Source organism: Dermacentor variabilis, chromosome 6 (assembly GCF_050947875.1).
Source record: "Dermacentor variabilis isolate Ectoservices chromosome 6, ASM5094787v1, whole genome shotgun sequence".
NCBI lineage: Eukaryota > Metazoa > Arthropoda > Arachnida > Ixodida > Ixodidae > Dermacentor > Dermacentor variabilis.
In genome coordinates this window covers 39,199,856-39,224,821 of record NC_134573.1, presented here as the reverse complement: position 1 = coordinate 39,224,821, position 24,966 = coordinate 39,199,856, and the positions used below count along the sequence as shown (strand labels likewise).

General features: G+C 45.9%; 1 long non-coding RNA gene across 1 annotated transcript in view; it reads right to left on the bottom strand.

Moving 5' to 3' along the window:
- Window positions 1-280: 280 nt before the first annotated feature.
- The window catches only part of LOC142584740 (uncharacterized), an 89,654-nt gene continuing 64,968 nt past the window's right edge, over window positions 281-24,966 (bottom strand). The window contains exon 4 of the long non-coding RNA XR_012828922.1: window positions 281-1,131. This is a non-coding gene — a long non-coding RNA (uncharacterized LOC142584740). The remainder of the gene's footprint in view (window positions 1,132-24,966) is intronic.

Genomic DNA, 24,966 nt, shown 5'->3' with positions numbered 1-24,966 from the left:
CCGACAGGTGTGAGTTGAGCGATGCACAAGGAAATAAGCTATGCCTAAAACGATATTGAACCGCTTGATTTCATCCGCATGTCATAGCATTTAAACACCTTCTGCGATGAATAGGCGTTACTGCTGGAAAGATAGAATAGAGAACACCGTCCGCATATTTTAGCTGTCACTGCACAGCTTGTAGAATTTGTCTACGCTGGGCGATGATCAGTTTTTCAGGCGGAGGAGTACTCATGCAATTTTAAACTTGAGCGAAATGAACTGGCGCAACACAAGAACAATGAATGACACAGTGTTTGACGCTCCATTTTATTGAAGGAATGCGGCTGTAGTAGCTCGGGAAATCACGGGTCACATTCAAGTCTGGGTATTTCGCAGTGCAGACCATCTACAATGCAAGCCTCTTTTACAAAATGGGCTGATTATTGTTATCCTGTAGTGACTGCTGTGCACGTGCGTATGATCGGGTGGTTGCCTGTTTAATTAGATCGTCCCTCGCTTGACTTTTCATGTACATTGTAGCAAATAGGATTTTATGCTCGGCGACTAACCTACCACTCGCCCTTCCTTTGTCTCTCTTTATAGAGAGCCCATTAAGGATTACTTATACAAAAAAGTTCCCCACCGCGGAAGTACTGCAACCGACAATCACAGCATCAACAAAATAAAAAAATGCTAAACAGTAAACTTTGCAATGTAATTAAAGGGGCATGCTCAGAACATTCTCGCGTTCATGCATACAGACAGTTTGAGCACATCACAATTTTTCGTGCAGTAAGACAAGTGCGGGTAGGCTTTACACATATTACGGCTATTATGAGCGCTGTAATATTTCTTTTCAACTACAACTTCATAATTACAATGCAAACCTCAATGTCACTGATCTGCAACGCACTTAATCATCCTGAAAAAGTTACTAATATCGAATTTCTCTCTCAATCCATAATTTGTACTTTGTCATCATCGCATCTATTAAATCCAACTTGATGCGCCAGCTCGTTTTCTTCTTTAGCTTATCCCATGCATTTTCTGAGAGTGGTTTTTTTCCTTTAAACATGTCAAGACTCTCGAAAAGAGGATTTGAAGTCACGTCCAACGTAAAATCGGAAGGTGTTGAGCTGGTGTAACGACCTGGAAAAAAGGTAATCATTTCAATTTGTTCACCTCTTTAATACTGAATGTGCAAGCACAGTGCCCTAATTCCTGTTATGCATGAAAAATCTGTGTCATATACAGCTCAATTTTATAAAACTTATTTGGTAGATATTGGTACATTCGTCATCGGGAACAAAGGATATGTGCCGTGTTTCAAACAATGAAACCTTTCTTGATTCCAAAGCAATATTTAGAAATCTGAACTCCGAAAAACAAAGAACAAAAGAAGAAAAATATGCGGATCTCATGCACTGTGGGGATCAATGTATTTATTTTTTATTTATGAATACTGCGATCTTGTACACAAGATCATAGCAGGTGGGAAACATTGCGTTAAGATACAGAATTACAGACACAAAGAAAACAAAATTGCACATAGAAATTCAACAAGAGAATACAGTGACAAGGTCACTTAACAACAATCAATTCAGATGCTCTTGAAATGAATGTAATGATGTCTCTCTGACAACATCATCCGTGAGGTTATTCCAATCAGTGATGGTCCTTGGAAAAAAGGAATATTTAAAACAATTAACTCGCGGATTTAATGGTGTTATAGAAAGAGAATGGCGATTTCTAGTTTGGTACCCCGAGGAATAGATAAGGATATTGGAGGTGTCAACTTTGAAATTATTATTAATTAACTGATAGAAAAACTTTAAGCGACATATGCGATTTCTGTTAGGAATAGAGGGTAAACCACTTTTTTTTTGAGGAGGTCACTGACTGATGCTCGCCCGTAAGTGTTATATATAAACCTTACTGCTTTCTTTTGGATTCTTTCAAGTTTATTTATGTTTACCTTTGTAAAAGGGTCCCAGATAATTACTGCATATTCTAAGATTGGTCTAATAATAGTGTTGTAGGCAAGGAGGCGTGTACCAGGGGTTGCTAGCTTAAGCGAGCGTCGTAAGAAAAAAAGCTTTCGGAGAGCGTTTGCTGAAACATAGTCGACATGCCTGGTCCAAGAAAGATCATCAGAGATCCATAGACCTAGATACTTATATTCTGTGACTTCATGAAGAAAATTATTATTAGCAGTGTAGTAATATAGAAGAGGGATCTTTTTAAGTGTTATTCTCATAAATACGGTTTTTTCAAAGTTAATTGACATTTGCCACTTCTCACACCAAGAAACTATTCAGCCTAATTTGATCATCAGTCGAACTTATTTTCTCATACAGCACGCAGTCGTCCGCGTATAGCTTAACACGTACAGACAGGTTTTTAACAATATCATTAATAAACATTAAAAACAGTAGGGGGCCGAGGACGGATCCCTGGGGAACACCAGAATCGACAGGAACGTAATTGGAGCAAGTTTTATGCAGTTCGACAAACTGACGGCGATCAGATAGGTACGATTGTATCCATGTTAATATCTGTTTATTATTTATAATAAAACTGAGTTTATGAAGTAGTTTCTTGTGCGAAACCTTATCGAAAGCTTTTCGAAAGTCCATAAAGATAACATCAGTTTGTTTTCCTTCGTTGATTGCTGTCGCAAAATCATGGATTGTTTCGACCAGCTGAGTGCATGTGGAATACCCTCGTCTGAAACCGTGTTGGACAGCTGCCAGTACATTATGCTCGTCGAGGAAATTAGTTAGATGCTTATGAATGATGTGCCCCAATAATTTGCACGCTGTTGAAGTTAATGAAATAGGGCGATAATTTTCAATACACGTCTTCTCTCCACTTTTGTGCAAAGGCTTAATTCTTGCAGTTTTCCAATCACACGGTAGAACACCTTCTTTCAATGATCGAGTGAATAGGACGCGCAAATACTTTGAACACCACTCTGCATACTGTTTAAGGAAGGCATTTGGAATATCATCTGGGCCAGGTGATTTCTTAATATCCAGTTTTAACAATAGATTAAAAACACCCTCTTCAGAAATTATAACATCAGGCATGGAAGGAAGTGACATGCTAAAGGGTGGGAGACGCCCGTCATCTTTCGTGAAAACTTTCTTAAAGGTGTTATTAAATGCTGCCGAAACCTGGACATCGTCACTTACATGTTGTCCATGTATAATAAATGCATCGGTAGAACGAGAAACTGGTGCAATTGACCGCCAAAACTTTTCAGGTGCAGTTTTTATAAAAGCTGGAAGTTGCTTATTGTAGTATTTTTCTTTATCTTTCAGAATGCACTGTTTTAATTTCTCTGAAACTTCATGAACTTTTGCCTCTAAAAAGACTGAGCTTGATTTTTTTATTCTTTTCTTTAATCGTTTTAGCTTGCGCTGCAATTGCAATGTTTCTCGCGTAATCCAGGGATTGTTATTGTCCGACTTCTTGCATATCACTGGTACAAAACGCTGAATGCAGTCACGAACAATGTTTTTGAAAACAAGCCACAGGTCATCCACGCTACAAGTGCTGTGCAGAAAACTGTAATAATGAAGATCTAAAATATCAATAATTGATTCATTGTCAGCACGGGCAAAATTCGGAAAGTGTCGAGTATCACCCTTTCGATCCAATAATATGTCTTCTATTACCAAGATTACGGCTTGATGATCAGAAATACCGGCCACTACATTACATGAAAGTTTTCTTTGATATTGCCTCGTACCAAGAATAAATCCAGTATTGATGAAGAATCTTCTTGGATTCTAGTAGGGTTCTTCACAATTTGTAAGAGATCGAAATGAAACATGATATCAAGCAGAGCATCTCCTACAGTGTGCGGAGATTCAACAGAAAAAGTAGCCCAGTTTATGTTTGGTAAGTTAAAATCTCCAGCTAAAATTAACTTATCGTCTGGTTTCGTGTAGCAATAAAGATATTTCTTAACTTCATCTAGGACAGCGACAGAAGAACCGGGAGGCATATAGATAGCACCAACGATATATCGGAAATTGTTAGCATATACTTTACAAAAGACAGCTTCAACTGTAGCAACATCAGGCAGTTTTAAAATCTGAAATGTGCTTTTGAACAGTATAGCCACTCCGCCACCTCTTCTGTCGCGGTCTTTCCGAAAGACTTTATAGTTTCTTGGCACAAATTCGGAATCAAATATTTCTTCATTTAACCGTGTCTCTGTTAACACAGCTATGTCGGGATTATGCGTTAACAGCATACCTTCCAGATGGGAGACTTTGTTTACAACGCTACGACAATTAATACTAATTATTGTTAATGTCCTCCTATCTTCCTTTTGTGGTCATTTCTTTCTTCCAGAAATTTTGTAGCGAGCATTGTTCGCTGAGTCCCAAGCAAACATCACACCATCTACACACAGCTTGTTAAAAAATAGCTTGACCCTAGCTCCGTTCGATCTCTCTTCCGCAGAGCTTTCCCATAACTTCTTTCTAATATTTCGAACGGCGAAAGAAAAGTCTTCCGTGATCGAAAATTCCGTTCCCTTGAGCTTATAGCAAGCTTTTAGGATGGAATGTTTTTCGCGGTAGTCTAAAAACTTAATGATTACTGGGCGACCATTCTTGCTCTTTCTTCCAAGCCTGTGGCATCGCTCTATGCCTTTAACAGTAACATCTAGTGTTTCTTGGAACACCGTCTCGTTCACCTTCGCGATAAGAGATTCAGCAGTTTCATCGCTCTCTTCTTTTATTCCGAAAATAATCAGGTTATTCCTCCGGCTCCTGTTTTCTAGTTCATCAACCTTGTCTTGCAGGTATGTCACTTTATCCTCCAGCTCAGTCGTCGTTGATTTTAAATCGCAAATTCGCTCTTTTAGTTCATCTAAGGACGCCAACTGAACCTCTAACAACTTCATCTTTTCGTTCAGTCCTGCGATATCTGCTTCAATCTTTCCTTGATTTGTCAAAATGTTGTTGATGGAGGCTGTCATATTACTCTGGCCCGAAAGAATCATCTCCAACATTTCCTTATCAGTAGGACCTGGATTTGACTCAATGTCGCCACAGCTCAAAAGGCTCTTCCTAAATGAACACACATCCAAAAGTAAATTTCTTATACTAAGTGGGCAAGGCAGCAGCAGTAGGAAACGGTCATCACTGCGATAACATTTGGCATGTAAGTATGCACTAACCTGCACGACAAAGCAGAATGGGTTGACCATTGTGTCCGATGTGCTGCTGCCGAGCCCACTGATTCCGAACGCCAGGCTGCGGCTTCTTATACCCGCTGGTGGAAGCCTATGATGCGACGTCACTGATGCCGGCGCAGGCGTAGTAGCCACAATGAGTGGCTGGAAGATGCTGTCTACGGGGCAGTCAATGTCTCGTGCGGATGCGTCGATGACCAGGCGCTGCATGGCAATTCCTTCTTCTGCGCAGATACGCGGTGCTTGCATTTGTAGCAAGGAAGCTAGAACCTGCACGACAAAGCAGAATGGGTTGACCATTGTGTCCGATGTGCTGCTGCCGAGCCCACTGATTCCGAACGCCAGGCTGCGGCTTCTTATACCCGCTGGTGGAAGCCTATGATGCGACGTCACTGATGCCGGCGCAGGCGTAGTAGCCACAATGAGTGGCTGGAAGATGCTGTCTACGGGGCAGTCAATGTCTCGTGCAGATGCGTCGATGACCAGGCGCTGCATGGCAATTCCTTCTTCTGCGCAGATACGCGGTGCTTGCATTTGTAGCAAGGAAGCTAGAACCTGCACGACAAAGCAGAATGGGTTGACCATTGTGTCCGATGTGCTGCTGCCGAGCCCAATGTAAGCGAAGCTTTGTAGGCTGTTACCTTTGCTTGAGGGTAATTGATTGACGGCGATGGATGAGTTTTTCCTGAGCGGTTTTCCAATACGAGAGTGGTCAGTTCATGCTAAACGTCAACCTTGCGTGCAGCACTGCTCCATGTCTGCTTGGTCCCCAGAACACACAGGGAAACGTGTTTGCTTGAGGCTATGTTGTGCATCATTTCTCATAATCTTTGACAAGGTAAACGATTAATCCCAGGTAGCACGAAAGATATGCATAACGTTCTTTTAGCGTTTATCCGAGACAATATAAATGGCTTAAAGAAGACACAAGTAAGGTAACTTTCTTGTTGGAACACCGTATATGTCTGCGAATAAGCGGCTTGATTACTTTTTTCAGAGGCTCTAGAAGAGCTCTTCAAAGCATATTAGAAAAGCTGGCCTTGAAATAAGATTGGGAAAGCCACAAGTAATCCCTTTGCCAGGGCTCTTCATATATGATTTCTAAACGCTTTTAAGACGTTATCAATAAGCTGGTCTTTAAGTAGTCTTGAAAAGTTTACGATAATCTGAAGCTTGTTTTCGCGGTTTCCAAATGAGTCAGCGCGTCGGTGTCTAGTGCTACTGAGCTCTTGGTGCAGTGCCAAGCACTGTTGCCTATATAGGCCGACGCATCCTCGACCAAGTCACATGGAAAGGAACATGTCCACGAAAGTGAATCCGCAATGCCGCCTTTGATATGCAGTAACGATGTGGACGACCAAAATAGGAATTACATCTCGCTAAGAAACGGGCGCGTCTTGACAATCGGCCAGGCCAGGGCGTTTGTCCCAAGACCGCATGAAATGAGCGTATCACAAAGCAACACTTTATTGCAAAAGTAAGACTTATGCTGGGTTTGAGCAAAATATATAAAACAATGAAAAGTAAATTGAATTAAAAGCACATCAACAATCGTTAAATATCCCAGAAACAATTCTTAATAAGTAGAAATCGATCAGCAATGACTAGACGATACATAAGCGAAATACGTAAGTGCACATGCAATGACGAACAGCAAGAACGCGAAGTGCGCTAAATTTTCTAATTTGCCCAGTAAAAAGCACATGCCCTCAGATGAACAGACAAGAGTTATTTAGAAACTTGATATCGCAGCAACCGCAAGAAGCACAATTAAAATGCGAGATTTTATCGCATGCTATCTGCCTGCAAGCAGTTACCAATAATCTAGTTGCTTGAAGAGAACACAAAAGGGAATAACGAAAAATACCGTAAAAAATAAGCGCTGTGGTAAAAGTCAAATAACGGGGACATGTCAAAATTGAAAATATTGCCTTTAAGAGAAATCAAATGCAGTAGAGAGAGGAGATGAGAGGATTAAAAAAGCCATAAAACTGAAAAAACAACAATCAAGCGATAGATAGTATAGAATACTCAAACAAGGAAATCTGTGTAACAAGCGAGCACCACTATAGTGCAGAATACGATGAGACTGAGTAACGCTGCATAACTAAAACAATCTTAGTACTCTAGTACACAAGAAATGAATGTGCAAGCCTCGATCATTATTAGAAACTTGTATAAACCTAGAAATCAACCGGAATGCGCAGGAAGCTGCATATCAATGACCAAAAGAGCAATGGTCATAATAAATACGAATCGGTTTATATAAACAGCCTTGTACAAAAGGCACGTATGTACCGCTTTCGCAAAAAAGAGGCCCCCATATTGTCACAATGAATAAATACAATGAATCCACGAATACAGTAGTACACGTTGCATACATCTCCAAGTCTCCTAAATTAAGAGAAAAGAAATTGGCTCGCCATCCCGGCCCTGCAGAAGTGGATGTCCTGCGAAGCTGTTTAAAACCAACGCTACTGCTGGTGCGGGCGTATGCAATGCTTTACTGCTTCAGATTGATGGCAATGTTGACAACACTCCGTTGCCCTTAGCGGTGCTGCAACAACACTGAAATCAGGTGCTGGGCTGGTTATTCCATATACGAAAGGCTGCCATACACCATATACCATATTCTATATACGTCGAAGGCTGCCATTGCCGCGGCAGCTTGGGCAGCTGTAATCGCTACCGCGAAAGGTGCGCGGGGAGCGCTACGTGCTTCGCATTGTTACTAGGCGCACATTATCATGAATTATGTGGCTCAGATGCTTGTATTGCGCTTGTTCTTTATTGAAAGGTAGGCAGTATCAGTAGGCAGTATCCGTGATTCCAAAGAATGTATGAACTGTGCGCTTGACTTTACTGAAGCGTCTGCCTTAGGGGGGTACGATCCATTGCTTCTGGCGCTGCACTTCCGCCGCGATCCTCCCACATTTTTCGTTAACGGAGACAGACACAAAAAAATGCCGACCAACTAGGGGCTAACAGTTTCGCGCTGTATAAAGCACTCTGAATGACAAAAAGCTTTCACATATGTAGTCCTGAGCAAATTCTTTGCCAGTTCACCCTCACTTTCACATGCAAAAATATTTGGCACACAATTCAGGCCTAGTTACATCGATGAACAGCCTGGGAGCACACCACTTCAGTTCCACTGGCAATCGCACTGCCATACATGCTGGTAATTGAAATGTTTTCAATGTCCACACACTTGCTTTCTTGGACAGGTATGCCCAGATATCCGTCGAAGTGGACACGAAATTTTGCCCTACGCTGGTAGCGTGAAATGTTTTGACGGCAGATGCAGTGTCTTCACCAGGACGACTTGTCCACATACCATCTCTGACACATGTATGCGCTCACTCTTCACTCGGTAAGTGTTCCCACTCGGTGTGCTTGCCAGGTAAGTGGGCAGGCCTCACACTCAAATGTTTGCAGGTTGTAATTAAACATATAGCAGCATACTTAAGCTATAATGTGAAAGATATGCTAAATTTATGACTCATGAAACTAGCATGAGCACAATATATGCAACTAAAACACTGTATCCAGATCATAAAAATAAACTTAACCAATGCTAACTATAAAAAATCTATTGCGGCAATTCTTTTGAACAGGCTGTTCAATAAAATGGGCACATATTATGTAGATTCCACATTACGTATACTAAGCATTTCCGCTATGTAATGACAATGTAAATTGTGTTCACTCGCCCTTCCGGGGCTAGCAATCTGATTGCTTGCATTTCTTAAACCATTTGGAGGACGTCTATAAAGCAGATGTATACGCCAATGTATACCAACATATTCTCCCGCCCTTTGACCAGGGGTGACTGTGTTGATGCCGTGGACTTAATGAAAACGATCATTTGGCAGATTGCAATGGAGCAAGAATTAAAACCACTATGTACTTAAGGCATTATGACATATTATGTCACCTGTCATCTGTTTAGTACCATTCAAGACACAACACTAAGTTACCAAGCAATAGTTCAATGTCCAAGCAATGTTCAATAGTTCACTGTCGCCTTATAACTACATTTTCTAATAAGACCTACAGGTAAAGACCATGCACAAATGCACACAAATCACAATCATGCACAAATAAATTCCACAATGACATGACTGAAATCGCTGTGCTAATAGCCCATATTTCATGTACTCTAAGCAGGAGGTGGTATGCACCTTTAACCATCAAATTACTTAACGACCTGAAATGTCTAAGTGCCTAAATAACGGTTCATTTGTTTGACGCGTTCTTGGAAAATTTGTTGCGCAAGGACCAAGAATAGAGATGCCCTGTTGTGCGAAGTACACGAACTGGGCCTAAATCGAAAAAACCACGCGAGCGATTCCGAAACTCCGTGCGTACACATGGAACACGCACGAACTCGGCACGTGGCCGACTTAGTGCCGCGAAAGACGCGCAGCACCAGTCAGAAACGTCAAAATACAGTGACTACCGGGAGTAACAGGATATATTACGCCAAGGGTATTCACGACTCACTAATGCAGTATACACAAGTGAGTTACACAGAGTATATGCGGTATCCGATTGCAAACTACAAAAACTATAACAACAACAAAGCTAGAGGCGGCGCAATTTATTGCTAGCATTCCGAAGCGCCGAAGAAAATCTAATTCGGTCGTCTCATATTGGACACAATGTTCCTCTTAAGAGCATGAAATACCAGTTACGTGGGATAAAAGGGGCCAAAACACAATAGAAGAAGCTGAATCGCAAGCGATAACAGCACGGTGTGGTTCACGCAATATTCTACGAGTGCGCTTTAGCCCGAGGCGAAGAAATAGGATGGCCACTTCACCTTATCTCTTGCACTACCGTATTCGTAATGAACATTAACAAAGAGCCCGTTTGTTAGTTCTCTTGTCTGCAACATTGTTGCTAAACGGGAGACTAAAATACCATGATGATGGCTGACTATGGGATATAGGCAATGGCCTCAGACACAGCAATTCTCGCCTTTCTTCGCATCCTGCAAAACTTGCTAATTTCCCGCATGATGGCCGATCCCGGTACCAGCCACCCGAAAGCAAGGTTTCGTCATTAACTTCCATCTTAATATTGCTCTTTATGCCTTAATTGTAACGTCACTGAAAAGGCGCCTCACAAAGCCATAGCGACATGACAATGAGCTTGAAAGGAAATTAGTGCCCTCCACTTGACACTCTAGAGTGAAAAACTATACCAATACAAACAAATTGCTGCACACGCAGTGTCAAGTAAGACAACAAAGCACAGTACTTGCTTGATAAAGGACAGCGCAACAGGAAACAGTGAGACAAACGCGACTGCCTAAAAAAGCACAATTACGGAACTATGCACAGCGCGGTTTCACACGGCAGCCACGGCCGCGTTGGCCACACCCTTGGACATGTGACTGATGTGGCGACGGTAACGTATCGCCACCTCAACAAAGCCCAGTATTTGCTTGATAAAAGACAGCGAAACAGGAAACAGTGAGACAAACGCGACTGCCTAAAAAAGCACAATTACGGAACTATGCACAGCGCGGTTTCACACGGCAGCCATGGCAGCCTTGGCCACACCCTTGGACATGTGACTGATGTGGCGACGGTAACGTATCGACACCTCAACAAAGCACAGTATTTGCTTGATAAAGGACAGCGCAACAGGATACAGTGAGACAAACGCGACTGCCTAAAAAAGCACAATTACGGAACTATGCACAGCGCGGTTTCACACGGCAGCCACGGCAGCCTTGGCCACACCCTTGGGCATGTGAATGATGTGGCGACGGTATCGTACCGCCACCTCGAGTAAGGTTGGATTGCGTTGATGGGCTGTTCAAGCACCGCGTTGTGAACGCTTCGTGGGTGCCTCGTGGGTGTCGTGCGCTTTGCGCGTTTCCTGCTTGTCGACTGTGGATCATGTCGCGCAGAGTCAGACACCACCCTCTCTTCCGTTGTTCTTACGCGCGCTGGCCGCTTGCTCGATATGCCACTCTGTCTCAAACACGAGCAGTGAGCTGGGAGCTTCCACTGTGCATTTCGCAGGCCTTTCATTTCCCCCTTTCACCTCGGATACCGTCAGTGGTGCATCATTGTGGTTAGACCATATAGAAAGGAATTTAACAAGACGGGACACGGCGGAAACTGGCAACACGAAACACGTCACTCTTAGTGTTAATCCCATCATGCGGTCAAGATATGCGCTGTGAACAGATTGCATGTTGAAAAGTCTGTCGAATCCCTCCGGCAAGAAAGTATATAGGCCTCTGGTCTATTTACGCGTTTTAATTAGGTCCCTTGACACGGCGCGCAGCTTCGTCCGCGGCCTGTCGTTCTGAGCACTTTGTATCAGTGGCCGGGTGTACTCTACAGCAGTCGCTGCACTTTACATCACACTCCTGGGGCGCACTAGACGGGTTGATTCCGGGTGAGAGGCGTTGGCCGCACGAAGTGCCGCGAGGATACACAGCAGCCTTGAGGCACGCGTCAGTCCGATGCTTGAGGCTGAAACACTGCCTGTATTGCTGGATATGCCGTGTTTACGTGTATTGTCGGTAAATGGAAGAAAAGAGGATGCCACGATGTGGGATATCCGGTTCATCCTCAGGGATCATCATTATCAAAATAATGCGGCGTCCTTGAAGGACAAGTTCGTCCACGATATCTTTCTGTTAGAGTGAGAGTAAGATCCTATGCAGCACAGCCAGCGGGTTACGGGGATCGTTGGCCTGGTAGACGTGCACGTGGTGCGATTTCCCTTGAAGGGTTATGTTGTCGCCGCTTAGAAGCTTCCTCACCATATAGTTTACTACAATAATTACTAGAGAACTACCAGCCGAGAGACCCCAAGCGACCTTTTCAAGAGTGATTAACGCTCATCAAGAGTGGATACCGTCATATTTTACACCGGCGACGAAGCCTTCATTTCCCATGTGGTGTCTACGACAGCCTCAAGTGAAATTTGCTATTCCTGGAATTACAAAAAAGTCGAATCATACATCGCGGGCTCTGAAGCAACTTACGCTCCTATTACTGCACCAGACGTATCATGACCGCATACATATATATACCGATGGTTCGACCTCACGTAGCAGCCCAACTGCCACATTCGTCGTTCCAGCCAAAAAGATTACAGTTAAATTCAAATTTTCGCACACGACTGCATCTACATCGGCAGAACTTGCAGCTCTCCATGCCGCTATGATGTACGTCACCGAAGAGCCAACAGAGAAATTCGTATTTCTCTGTATTTTGTGACTCTAAGGCAGCCCTTCCCAGCATCAAGTCTGCATTACGTCACAGAACTTACGAGCAGCTGATATCTTACAGCAGGGAAGTGCACCACCGTGCTCTGGAAAGAGGGCACACCACTATATTTCAATAGATTCCTGCTCACTGTGCCATCGTCGGCAACAACCTAGCTGACACCGCTGCCCAGTCTGTCCACGAAGATACCGAGAAGCGTTCAATACCTTTGGCAAGGTCGGACGTTGCCAGGGAACTTCGACTACATGCACGCAAAAAGCCGCAAGATCTCTGAAAATCAGGTTCCTTCAACTGCCGATTATATAAACTGGACCCTACGCTACGGCTACAACTGCCATCTAGCCTTTCCCGCGGCGAAGCAATCTTGCTGCACCGCTTGTGGCTGGGAGTAGCGTTCACGAACTCATACCCCTATCTTTTGAGAATAGCCGAGAGTGCGATGTGCGATTCCTGTGGGTGCGAGGAGACCATCGAGCACCTATTGTGTACCTGCCCCGCTACGATGTACAACGCCTCTCTCTGCGGGAAACAGTACACCGACTGGACCTAAGACCGTTCACCTAGTCAAAGATACTCGGACCGTGGCCGCACCCGCCACTGGCACGAAAAGCGAATCGTGCATTAGTGCAATACTTGAAGTGCACCGGCTTAACAGACCGTTTATAGCGTCCCTGTGCATAGTGTCCCGCTCACACGCACTCAGTGCTCAATCTCTGCCTTTATCCACTTTCTATTCCCCTTTCTCCCACCCCCAGTGCAGGGTAGCAAACCGGATGCTCTTCTGGTTAACCTCCCTGCCTTTCCTGTCCTTTCTCTCTCTCTACTAGAGCAAACTCTGGCGCTGCTATTGCTCAGCCACCATGGTAATGATTGGAATGACATGGATTTGTCTGATCTTCGTGTTTGTGGATCCAGACGTTCGTATGGCTATGTTTGTTACGCTGTATACATCTTCGTTCTCGTAGATTTAAGAGAAATCTATGTTTTTTGAAATGCAGGAGACGCTGAGAACAAGAACAATCATTACTACTCGCAACGATTAAGCTTGCCGAGGTGGCTAAATCGAAATGCGCCAAACGTCTCAAGGCACTGGCTTGCCCGCGAAAAATTCATAAGTGCGTGTTATGTCGCTCCACGATGCATGCATCCCTCGTGTAGTGGTTTAATTATCGGGCTTCGATGCTAGAGGCCCTGTGCTGTAATGCTTCCGTCAGACAAGTATTATAATGTTTTCTAAGGCAAGCAAAGGACAGGACAGAAGAGGAACATGCAGCGTTCGCAGCGTTTTCAACCACAGCAGCCCAGCGAACCTCGAGCTCGCGCCTTCCCGGAGAACTGGCGATGTCGCTGCAGCACTGAGCATTCCTCTTCTGTACGAACACCCCATCGGGAAAGGAGCCATCCTGGCGACTTATGCTGAACATAGTATAAGTGGACCATAATGCGGCTTCAGGCGCTGTACGTGAATGGTTTTACGACCACGTCAGCATTGGCCCGTAGGTGGCGGGATAGGCTTGACGACTTAGCTCACAGGCGATGTCTGCGCTACAAGATGGTTTTAGAAACAAGCTTGGATCAGAGGCCGTCAGGGATAGCTGGAACGCAGCGCCACACAAGGGAGTCTGGAATAAAGTGACAATGCGGGTACTCATCGTCACGTCAAGATTTTTGTTTCCGTTCGTCGATGGTTGTAAATGATCGACCGAGCTGTCGGCATTTATCGACCCGGCGGGCAGCTGCAGAGATTCACGTCCATTCGGATGAGTTGGGTCGGTACGGAAGAATGGTGTCGAGTGTAGTAGAAGGCTCGCGGTCACACAAGAGGAAGAATGCGGACAAGTTTGTGGTCGCTTTTGGTGCTGTGTTGTAGGCGTAAGTGATGAACCGCAAAATATGGTCCCTATCAGAGGTGACGTATTTGGAGAGCATGTCACCAAGTGTGCCACTAAATTTTTCCGTCACGCCATTAGTTTGAAGATAGCAGGCGGTGATGGTGCACTGAACGATGTGACATTCAACAAGGAGCGCGTTGACGATTTCAGTCAGAAACACACGTTGTCGCTCAAAAGTTCGCGAGGTGTGCCGTGACAGAAAATAAAGTTTTGCAGGAGGAAGGACGTTCCATCGCAAGCTGTAGCAGCAGGCAGAGCAGCTGTTTCCGCGAAACGCGTCAAGTGATCGATGGCGACGACTATCCATCGGTGTCCGGAAGCCGTGCATGGAAAAGGCCCATACGGGTCAATGCCAATGTAATCCATGGGCACGGGATTGGCTAGAGTTGACCATAGATGCTGAGCAGGAACCTTGCGGCTTTGGCACAGAGGGCGCGATCGAATGTACCGGCAAAGGAAGGTGTACATGCCATGCTAATTACACAAGAAGCGAAGCAGGATGTACATCTTGAAGACACCCGCATGTGTACACTGTGTGTCAGTGCGGAAGGCAGAACATATTTCACCATGAAGATGTCCAGCTATGACCAGAAATGACTGGCGGACGACAGAGACGTACTTCTGGCGATAGAAAAGGCCATCCCGTATTTCGAAGTGAGAAATTTGACGGCACAACGCTCGAGAAGGTGCAGGAAGAGTTGACAAGTTTGAAAGGAATCGGAGAAGAGTGCTAATCCAGGCATGCTTGCGTTTCTCCGATGCCATGTCGCAGCCTGCTGGAAACGAAAGCACGCTAGGAACGAAGGCACAACCAAAGACAGGCAGGCAGCGCTTTCGGTTGACACGGGCGAACGGGAAAGCGCGTCCTCATCGCGTGTGGCGGTGGCCAGACTTGCAGACAGCGCGCACATCGGAATCTTGCAACCGCAAAGTCCAGTGAGCTAATCGGCCTGATAGGTCCTTCAACGTGAACAGCCAACAAAGCGTATGGTGGTCTGCAATTCCGTTGAAGGTGCGGCCATAGAGGTAGAGTCGATATTTACCAAGTGCCCAGATTATGGACCAACATTTGTTCTCCGCAACCAGAGCAGCCCAGGCAATATCGAGCTCGTGCCTCCTCGGAGAACTGATGTGACTGCAGTGGCGAGAATTCTTCACTACACTTCATTTATTTATTGTGCAGTATTTTGTTGAAAATGATGAGACAAAGCGACGAACCCCTTTGAAGCCAGGAGCACAAAGTTGAGACAAATACATACACTTCCCATAATTCCCATGCTGGCTGAACCGCCCCCATTTCAGGTCCTGTAGATACTAGCGCCAGAGTTCCCTTTAGTAATTATTGTATGGAACTCTATGTTCCTCACAGCAAAGGTCCGGTAAATGTCCACCGCGACAATACTCTGTGACGCCTGAACTCTAACGTTTGTATCCTACTTTTCAAGCCTTCTCAGTTGTGCTGCTTCCCGGAGCTAGACCCTGAAGTCAGCGGGCGTAATTAATGACAGGTCGAAGGCCTCCATGAATTTAACGATATTTGCTGTGGCGGTGAATTCTCGAGCTGCCAAGGGCACAGTTGTCCATGGGGCTGAGTCGTCGTGAACGTTCATGCATTGCGTAAGGTGCTTACTTACAGAAGGTCCGTTGGAGGTCGGTTCCACGAAAGGCGCGTCGGTGATTGCTGCACCGACCGCCATGACCTCTCCATCCACGCTTCCGGCGTAGACGGAAAGGCCATGGCGGGGACTTCCTTGGCTGCGACGCGGCGGACGGAAGTGCACCGAGGCCCTCATTGAGGCCGTTAGGACTACCGTAGCCGCTGCCAGCCGGGCGGGATCTGCGACGCCCGTTTACTTCATTCCTCACCTCGGAGGAGTCGGTAAGTGATCAGGTTGCACGCCCGGTTGACAGGGTAGGTGGTCCAATACGGAAGGTATTGCAATTTTTCAGAACTCGACGCAGAAAATACTCTAGTAGAGCGGGCTCTGCCCATGGTAAACTTGCGTTTCAGCTTCGTTCGGTTCCGTTCCAGCTGCATTTTAGCAGCAAATTGAATGCAGCTGCCTTTGGACTTTTTGCAGATAACTGGGGAAGACGAAGAAGTGGCTCTTGTGTGGAACCCCGTTTTCTACTGCTCTCATTTTGCGAGTATTTTTGCGTGTTTTCGGGAGGCGCCGCTTCCGAGACCTTCGGCGATGGAAGCGGAGTCAGCTAGACGTCCGGAGGAGACCGACGTCACAGCGTCGAGCGCTCCGAGGAAGCGCAATCACCTGATGAGCGACACAGGCAGCGAGGACACCTTGCTGTACTACTCTGCTTCAGAAGAAGATTTGTCGGATGACGGTGACTACTTGACAGTTGTGAGGCAGAAAGGAAAGAGGAGAATCGTCACTGCATCCTCGTCTTCAACAAGGACGACGGCGGCCACCAAGGCCCATGATACGGCTCATACCATCCTCTTCTTGCCCGAGACGCCGACCGACATCCTGAATCGGTTAAACAGGCAAGGCATATCTGTAACACTAGAGGCTCTGGTTCCAAATGAGATCACGGATATGAGAATTAACACCCGTAACAACATTCTCGCGGTTGATGTCAAGAACAGAGCAGCATTGGATATCTTGAGTACAGTGAAAATGCTGGGCAAGATAAATGTTCGCACCATAATACCACAGGATAGCTATACTATATCAGGTGTGATTTATGATGTCGATGAGTCAATCGACGACAACGATCTGCCTATTTTGGTCAAACCCGCCACAGCAGGTGTAACTATTATTGAAATCCGTCGCCTAGGAGATTCACGCTGCGTGAGGATAACTTTCAAGGGAGGTAGCTTGCCATCCCACGTGAAAGTTGGATTTTTTCGTCATCCATGGCGACCGTTCGTTCCAAGACCACTTCAGTGCCGTAATTGTTTGAAGATCGGGCATGTCAGCGGCATAAGCACAAATTCGACCGTGTGAGCAAGATGTTCTGAGCAGCACAGTGCTGATGCCTGCCGTGCGACTCATTTCAAGTGTGCCAATTGCTCCGGTCCCCATGAAGCATCGTCGAGAGACTGCCCGAGACACAAGACAGAGCGGAAAATCCTAAAACAAATGGTGAAAGACAGCTCAACTCATAGAGAGGCCGCCGCCAAAGTGCGACGGCGTAGTGTCCGCCGTCACCGTAGACGATCGTCATTTACTAGAAATACTGATACCATCGCAAGACAGACGATACTTCCTGAGGCTGGTGCTCCCAAGGCGCTCACCCACACTAACAACACGGTGTCTGATGACGCAGTGAATACCTCTACTGAAAACGACTGGCCTGCACTTCCGACATTAAGTCCTCCAGCCCAACAAAGGTCGACTGTGGACTACCGACGAACCAATGAGGGCACAGATCACGTGCGAGGTCAAGACAAGCAAGTAATCGCCATAATAAGATCTCTAATGAAAGTCATTCGCGTATTGATAAATGACATGCAGACGCCATCTGCTCGAGGTGCACTACAAGTGCTGGACGGCCTGGATCCGGTTCTTGCGAGCCTCGAGTAGCAAGTGCAATGGCTCTACCGCGTCAGCCGTTCTTCATACAAGTCAAGGAAGCATCTATTATGCATTGGAATGCCCGTGGCCTGAAATCCCGCAGTGATTTTCACCATTACGTTTTCACCAATCGATTCCCCATTGTTGTCGTCTGTGAACCGAAGCTACAGAAACCCGTCCGGATCTCAGGCTATGAACATCATGTGTAATCGACTTATACTGACATTAGCAAAGTGACCATCTACATACGGTGTGAACTGACTTACGTTGTTCATCCAGTGCGGCCACATGACACTAATCAGTACGTGTTTGACCGTGAAAAAACAAAAACTTGCGTTTACTTTAGTGGGCGCTTACCTTTCTCCATCAAGTCGTTTCGATAGGCAGAGACTGAGTGACATTATAGATGCGACACCTGGTCCATAGATTGTTGTTGGGGACTTCAACGCGCATCATTCACTTTGGGGAAGCAACAAGATAAATTCCAAAGGAAGAAACCTCGTGTCCTTTGCTTGCGATCACGAACTTTCTTGTCTAAATGATGGCAGTCCCACGTTTCTGCGCAGCCGGACGTACAGTAGTTGTTTAGACTTAGCATTTGTTTCGCGATGCCTCACTCGCTGCGTCCATTGGTTCGCAGGTATAGAAACCCACGGAAGCGACCACATTCCTACCTACCTGAAGATAAAAGGCCTCACCAAATCCGTTCCAACAAATTTTAAACATACAATAGATTGGCCCGTGTTTAAAGCACTTATGGAAGACGCATGCCACGAAGGCATTTCGTCCACACTAGAATTTGAGATCGCCAAGGCTGTGCAGGATGCTATGCGCTCATTTCGGCCATTAGAGAAATACACAGATTTTGATTCGGAAATGGAAATACAGAGCCTCCGTGCAATCCGCCGGCGAGCGGAGCGACGGTACAGACGGACTAAATCATTCTACGACCTTAGAGAGGCCAGACGCATTCAAAAGAAAATTCAGCGTCGCCTTGCTGTACTGCAAAATCAACGCTGGACATCGTTTTGTGAGTCTCTCGACCCGCGTAAACCTGTGTCGGTTGTCTGGAGAACAATCCCTGGACTTCGAACAGCTTCTCAACAGCGTCGTCCATTTAAGTCTCTAGCCCTACATCAAGGACGCCGAGAAGTCGAGGTAGCCGAAGATTACTGCGCAAGGATCGCGGGTCCGGGGCTCACGTATTCACCTTGCGCACCTACTCCCATTGTGCCCCCTTGCTCCCGAGATCCTCGTATGGACGCTGCTTTCTCCATCGAAGAACTGGAGGCCGCACTTGCTGGGTGCAGGCGATCTTCGTCACCAGGACACGATGGCATCACGTACTCTGCGCTTGCAAACCTTGGTCAAGAGGCCAGAGATGCCCTTCTTGGCCTATACAACGCATCATGGCGTGACGGCCTGGTCCCTACAACGTGGAAATCCAGTCGGCTTCTTCCACTCCTCAAGGCTGGCAAATCTCCGTTGGAATTGTCATCTTACCGTCCAAAAGCACTGGCCAGCTGTGTCTGCAAGGTAATGGAGCGAATGATCCTTACACGGTTAGAATGGTACTTGGAATTTTACGTCTATCCAGAGGTAATGGCTGGTTTTCGACGTGGCCGCTCGTCAATAGATAGCGTTATCGACCTGGTAACATACGTACAACAACAGAAACATCTGAAACGAATCACTGCGGCCCTTCATCGCAGGGAACACGTCTTGCCTTCATCGCAGGGAACACCCACGCAGCCGCACTGGGCGCCAGCCTTGATTCATCATGTAGCCTGCCGCTGTGAAAACATGGACTACGCTGGACCCACCTGGTTCGGGAAGGCGCCACCGTCGGCTGCGCAGTGACCTGCTACTTTGGCTCCCACGTGACCTTTCATACTTACAAAAGAGGCACCTTCGTCGACTTTTGCGGCATTTGGCAGTAGCGACGAGCGCGTCGGAAGCACCCTAATCTCGTCTTGCCTTCATCGCGAATAACACCCACGCAGCCGCACTGGGCGCCAGCCTTGATTCATCCTGTAGCCTGCCGCTGTGAAAACACGGACTACGCTGGACCCACCTGGTTCGGGAAGGCGCCACCGTCGGCTGCGCAGTGACCTGCTACTTTGGCTCCCACGTGACCTTTCACACTTACAAAAGAGGCACCTTCGTCGACTTTTGCGGCATTTGGCAGTAGCGACGAGCGCGTCGGAAGCACCCTAATCTCTTCTTGCCTTCATCGCAGGTTAGTGCAAAGAACCCGTTCATTATACGCATTGCTATTAGTCGCTTGTCGCTGCTGCCAAGTGTTTCGCCAACTTTTGCTATTTTTGTACGCCAACTTATTGAGCGTGTTTCTTTGGCTGTAGGGGGAGGGGACAGAAGTTCTGAAATGACTGGCAAGGAAGTGGCAAAAATGAAAGAGGATTTCAAAGCTGATTTCGCAAAGTTCAAAGAAGAAACGAAAGCTGAAATCAACCTATTTCCTGAAAGGGTAGAGCGGGAAATGCGAAATGAAATTCGAGAACTAAAGAGTGAAAAGCAAGGCTTAGTTAAAAGCCTCGAGTTTGCACATGACTCCATTAAAGAGCTTGAGGGGAAACTAAACGTGGAAATCGCTAAAAGTAACAACCTTGCTGCTGAAAATGAGACGCTTCGATCGATGCACACCAGTCTGGAAAGAAAGGTGCCCGATTTGGACAAGCGACTTGTTCTGTCCGAGCAATATTCAAGAAGGGAGAACCTTGAAATACAAGGAGTCGTCAAAAGTGACAGCGAATCTATGGTTGACATAGTCTCAAAGATAGGAAATGCAATCAGTGAGTCAATTCAAGAATGTGACATCGAATCCTGTCATCGGGTACCAACACGAAAAGCAGATAAGTCAAATATTATAGTTCAGTTCCGGTCTCGAGCCAAACGTGATACTGTCCTGCAGAAAGCCAAGAAGATGAGGCTGAAAAACGCTGACATTGGACTGGAAAATTCTGAACCTGTATACGTCAATGAGCACCTCTGCCCGGCACAAAAGAAACTGCTTGCTTTCGCTGTTAAAAAAAGTATGAGCATCGCTGGAAGTCTGTGTGGTCACAGAATGGATAGATTTTCATGAGGCAATCCGATGGCTCAACGGTTGTGCCGATAGCCAGCGAGAGAGACCTTGTCAAGCTCTTCTCGCTGGAAAGCAGTCGTGCAGAGCCAGTAATAGGCGATGATCATGGCTCACCTATGCTTGCAATGATATTGTAAGCATAGATCCTTCCATTGATTTTGTGATATACGCGGATGATAGCACACTACTTCTTTCAGGCCCTAACCTTAATGATTTATTGGTGAAATGTAATGACCTACTGATTAAATTTTCTAGGTGGTAAAGGATGAATAAATTAAGAATTGATCCTACAAAGTCCAAGGCTATAATATTTCGCGCAAGAAACAAACCGATAGTACCGCATTGCATGCTTCACTTTGTAGATCACCAGATAGAAATAGTTGAAGTGCACAAAATAGTTGGAGTACATTTTTCCTGCTATTTAAACTGGGATGCCCATACTGACTTTGTCTGCAAGAAACTCTCTTCCGTCTGCGGGGTTCTATCGCGATGTCGTGAAACTTTACCTTTAAAATGTAAATTACAGGTTTATTACGCACTTTTCTTTTCTCACCTTAACTACTGCAATTTAGTTTGGGCCACAATGACCAAAATGAACCTAAATAAAATTCTCGTACTGCAAAAGAAAATTGTTCGAATAATTGCCAATATTGATAATACAACTACCTCCAAGTATGCTTTTGAAACACATAACATTATCCAGGTCAACCATTTGTATCACTTTAAGTTGTTACAAAAAATGTATTTTTCGACGGCATCCATTGCCGATTTTTATTCGACTCTGGCATCTTTGGACATGCGTCATGCTAACATACACACAAGAACTATTAATACTTGGAATATTCCACGTTTTCGTACTAACTATAAAGTACAAATGTTGTCTTACAACGTGCCCCATGTACTAAACACATATAAACACACAATAGGATATACTAAAGCTGAGCTGCGGAATTATTTTGTTGAAATGTGATTTTATGTCCTTTATGTTTTGCTTGATTATTCCTATATTATTCTGAACATTTGTATGACCATTTGAGCGTCTCTATTTACGATTTTATTGTTTAATTTTATTTTTTTGCAATAGATTGTTACACTCTGTATGTATAACTAGGGAATGTTTTCTCTGTATTGACTACAACTATTGTATGTGTGTCTGATTTCTGTACCACTCGTGTGCTACTGCTTGTAGGGGTTTTCTGGACATAGTCAAGCTGCTCATGCAGCTTTTTGCCAGAAAACCCTCCAGTTAAACCTGGAAAATAAACTTACTTACTTACTCACTTATTCCTTGATGTTAAAGGTGCCTACGACAATGTAGATCATCATGCAATTCTGGACGCCTTAGAAGCTGTAGGGATTGGTGGACGCACCTTTCGCTGGATATGCAACTATTTGAATGGAAGATCTTTCTTTATTTTGACTGAAGACGGACCAACGCCATCTAGGTATACCAGTCGTGGTGTACCTCAAGGTGGAGTTCTCAGCCCTACCCTTTTCTACCTGGTGCTCGTTGGTCTCGCTGATTCGTTGCCGCAAACCGTTCAGCTCTCCGTATATGCAGACAACATTTGCATATGGGCTTCAGGCGTGACACGTGTATAAGTCCACGCACGACTTCAGAAAGCCTCAACGGCTGTGGCAACATACTTAAGAAGACAAGGCCTGGAGCTTTCCGCTGAGAAATGTGCAGTCGTTGCTTTTACTCGCAAATCGATGGCCCCGTATGCTTTGCGGATAAATGACCAAATTACACGATATAGGCGAACGCACCAATTTCTTGGCGTCTTCATTGATAGAGACTTGTCTTGGAGCCCTCACATCTCGTACATGACGAAGCGTTTGGCCGCCATTGTGGACCTTCTTGCATTTCTCGGCGGGAAGTCCTCGGGCGCAACAGTACCGTCAATGTTGCAACTATATGAAGCACTGTTTTTGGGCTTCCTGCAGTGCAGCTTACCTGTACTAGGAAATACTTGCACTACGAATATTCGCAAACTCCAGAGCGTGCAAGCCCGAGCACTCAGGACTTGTCTCGGTCTTCCCAAAACTACGTCATCGATTGCGACAGTAGCCATAGCCAGAGACGCTCCTTTGACAGTCTACATTGATACAGATGTCCTGAGAGCGCACATCCGACACCTGACTCGGATTCCCTCACACCATCTTGCTTGCTTACCAGCAAAAAGGCCACTTTCAACTTTTGCCAAAACTATTGTAAGACATCAGTCGTACTTGCGAGCAGAATTTACGCCCGCTACACGATTGTCAGATCCATTGTGGTGTCTGCACCGGCCGCAACTGCAACTGACAATTCCAGGAATCAGAAAGAAAGCTGGAGCGCCATTGCAAGCTTTAAAGCAAGCAACTTTGGAGCACATTCACCACTTGCACAGATTCCGGCAACATGTATACACAGATGGTTCAGTAAAACTCAACAGATCTGCTGCTGCAGTCATCATCCCGGCACAATCTGAGGAAATCAAATTAAGAACTTCATGTGTGACCACATCGACGGGTGCAGAACTCATGGCGCTCCGTGCTGCACTTGATTTCATTAAGCAGAAGCCACCGCAACAATGGACAGTCTTCAGTGACTCCAAGGCAGCCCTTCAGTGCATACGAAGCCCAATGCGCCATGGACCCAATGAACAAGTGGCCTCAGAAATTCGGCACATATATCATCAAAGCTATGACAAGGGACATACATAATCTTTCAGTGGCTTCCAGGACATTGTAACATCAGCGGGAATGACCACGCCGACGAAGCCGCCCGATCTGCACATGAAAGTGGTCAACGAGTCTTCATTCCGCTTTCGCGAACAGACGCTGCGGCTGAGCTGCGATTGATGTCCCATGAGTGTACTTTGCCCCTGTGGGACTCAAATGTTTTCACCATGTGTCGGTTGCGTTCGTTGTCTCCGGACATACGGATGCACCTCCCACCTGGATTACCACGACGTGAACAAACCATGCTCTACCGTCTGTGGCTAGGCGTTGCCTTTACAAACTCATATGTTTTCCTCATAGGAATGGCCAGCAGCCCCATGTGCGACACATGTAACATCGACGAGACGCTCGCACACATTATCTGTCTCTGCCCGCGATACAGTGCTGAGAGACAAGTGATGTGCAGAGTACTGGACCAGTTGGACAATCGCCCACTTTCAGAACTAAAAGCTTTAGGCCAATGCTCCCAAAGGACATCCGCGTTGAAGGCCTTACTCGCGCTATTAAGGTTCTTGCGGTCTACGGGGCTTCACGACAGACTCTAAGAATGCCGCCTCCTACCGCTCTGTAGTGTACGCGCTTTGTTCGTGCTTGTCTCTCTTTCTTTCTATCTCCCCCTTCCACTCTGTTTCTCTTTTTAGCCCCCTTAACCCTTCTCCCTGCGCAGGGTAGCCAACCGGAACTACCTCTGGTTAACCTCCCTGCCTTTCTCTGCATTATTCTCTCTCTTTGCAGATAACTGAAACGCAGCTGTCTCGTTTTAGGCAGACAGTCTTGAATTGCGTGACTCTTTACGTCTATCCGATAGGCGAGCATGAACCCACTGAGGTCCCGCCTTGATAAGAACGCAGACAGTCTCCATAAGAGATGCTGCAGAGCAGGCAGACAATTGAGGGAAGCCGAGTAGGAATAGCTGAGGAAGCTTGATATTGTGGAAAATATGGAATGGATGTGAAACATCGCGAGGTGAAGTTGGGGCGCTTCGCACTGCCAGCTTTAGAGGACTACGTCTTTTCAAGGGAGCTACTGATTGATGAGTAGAACACAAACGTTGCATTCAGAGCATTGAGTTCGGTGACACCTCGGCTGAAGAACTGAAAAATGGAACATCATTGTTCCCCCGGAAAAATTGAACATCATTGCACAGTTGAAGTCCTGAACCAAGCGTGACGCTGCGCTAAAGAAAGCAACCAATGCGCGTCTTGTCAACAGACATTGGTGTTGATAGCTCTCGCAAGATCGGCATATCTGA